The sequence below is a fragment of the Panthera onca genome, chromosome B1, assembly GCF_046562875.1.
Source record: "Panthera onca isolate mPanOnc1 chromosome B1, mPanOnc1 haplotype 2, whole genome shotgun sequence".
In the NCBI taxonomy this organism is placed as follows: domain Eukaryota; kingdom Metazoa; phylum Chordata; class Mammalia; order Carnivora; family Felidae; genus Panthera; species Panthera onca.
The window spans coordinates 69,862,350-69,864,684 of record NC_138342.1 but is presented as its reverse complement, the minus strand read 5'-3'; the positions used below and the strand labels follow the sequence as shown (position 1 = coordinate 69,864,684).

At 35.7% G+C, this 2,335-nt stretch overlaps 1 pseudogene; it reads left to right on the top strand.

Moving 5' to 3' along the window:
* Positions 1–345: 345 nt before the first annotated feature.
* LOC132692871 (ADP-ribosylation factor-like protein 5A pseudogene) lies at positions 346–934 on the top strand (annotated as a pseudogene).
* The last annotated feature ends 1,401 nt before the right edge of the window (positions 935–2,335 follow it).

Here is a 2,335-nt window from a genome sequence, read left to right as displayed (position 1 = left end):
AGAGACTCTGCTCTCAGTTGCCATCAATCTCCTTTTCTGTACATAATAGAACCCAAGGTTTAGCTAAAAGGCAGTATTTCCTAGCCTTCATTAGAGCAGGCAGTTGTCTTGTGACTAATTCTAGAGAATAAAATAAAAACAGAAGTATTGAGTGGGACTTCTGGGAAGGTTGATTAAAAGTAGCTCTCTCCTGGGGCCTCACATACAGCAGGGCGTCCTGGGCTTCAGCTTCCTCCGGTTCCCAGGAAGCGAGCTGGCCACGAGCTTGAGCTCGGGAGCAGCAGCAGCAGGGGATGATGCCCCGGGCGTGTTCCTTTCCTCCCTTCAGTCTGAGCCAGGGGAGGCCAGGCGGCCAGGGTGGCTGGAGGGGGGTCCGCTGCCCAAGAATGGGAATTCTCTTCACCAGGATATGGAGACTGTTCAATCACCAGGAGCACAAAGTTATCATTGTTGGGCTGGATAATGCAGGGAAAACTACCATCCTTTACCAATTTTCTATGAATGAAGTTGTACATACATCACCTACAATTGAAAGTAATATCGAAGAAATAATGATTAATAAAACATGTTTCTTAATGTGGGATATTGGTGGTCAAGAATCTCTTCATTCTTCCTGGAACACTTACTATACTAACACAGAGTTTGTAATTGTTGTTGTAGACAGTACAGACAGAGAAAGAATTTCTGTAACTAGAGAAGAACTCTATAAAATGTTAGCCCATGAGGACCTAAGGAAATCTGGATTGCTGATTTTTGCTAATAAACAAGATGTTAAAGAATGAATGACTGTAGCAGAAATCTCCCAGTTTTTGAAATTAACTTCTATTAAAGATCACCAGTGGCATATCCAAGCATGCTGTGCTTTTATTGGCGAGGGATTATGCCAAGGACTTGAATGAATGATGTCACAATTTAAGATTAGATGATCCCTACTGACCTCTTCTCATAGACTTTGTATAAACTAAGTGCTGGACTTTATCTGGAAGCTGCAAAAATTAATGGTTTAGATATATTTATAATAAACTGATTTAAACTTTTTCTATAAGAAAAATTAAGACCACTTATTTGAGAACAAAGATGAAGTCTCACTTTCCAATCTGCTTTCTCATTAGTCCCTTCCAAAGCAAGGTCTTTAAAGCTGTGATTGCCATTTTTCTCATAATGAATCCTCTCAGGACATTGTGCAGCCTGTGGTAAGCACAAAGGGAGAGGAAGACATTTTTAACTTTAAGAGCTTTATTGTCAGTGTAAACCACCTTAGTTGAATGTTGTTCTCTTGTTCCATTAAGTCAGAATACAAATCAGCACAGATATTCAGTTTCCAATATTTTAAAATGTAAGGTTACTTATGAAAAGTATTTTGCATTAAGTTGTGTATCTATTGTGTATATTCCTCAAGTTCAAGTTTATGGCTTTGATTTATGTTCTAAAGAAAAGCAAATAACACAAAAGGTAATATTATCCTTAGTTATAACCATAATGAGATGAGTACTGGCAGTGGTGTTAAGTGCCATTTTGTGCTTTCCCCTGTGTTCTCTTTATTGTACTAACCAACCCCCAAAATCATTGAGCTTCTCTGAAAGAAAGAAAGAAAGAAAGAAAGAAAGAAAGAAAGAAAAGAAGAAAGCTCGACATTTGTACCTGTTTTTTTTGTTGATCACATTACGTATATGAAAACATGTAATCTGAGTGGAGTATCTGCAAATTTTTGGCTTAGTGTTACAAATGGACAGAATTTCACATCGAGCAATTCTTGTCCCCTTAATTGGATCTATGCCATCTAAATTACTGAGAAAACTGTTAATCCATTAATCGGTCAATCATTAATTGTGATTAAATTATCAAGTGATTTTTTTTTCCAGCATTAATTGGAAGCTGTTGTGTAAAATATGCCTACCCAGAGAAGTATCATCCTATAAATATTATGAAATAATTGACCTAGAGTCTTCTTAGGTATTGAATCATACAAGCATTTAGAGTGAGTTTGAGATGAAAAGTACTTATTTTCTAAGCAACAAATGTTATTTCTTAATTTGAAAATTTCTTATTTCTGGAGTTGGGATAGTTTGAGATTTTTTTGTTTCTACACTTTTTTCTTTTTCACTTATTACTAACCAACATGAATGCATTGACAACTATAAAATACAATTCTTTTAATGCTTTTAAGAGTTTGGTCTAAAAGTTGATCAACACATGACAAATTATTTTTACAAAGAACTAACTTGGCCCCAAATATCTTATGTTTGATTAGGGTATTTTGTTTTTCACTGAAAATGGAAAGATATGAAGGTTGAAGGTATTTTTATTGTAATTGTAAACAGACTTATCCTAAATG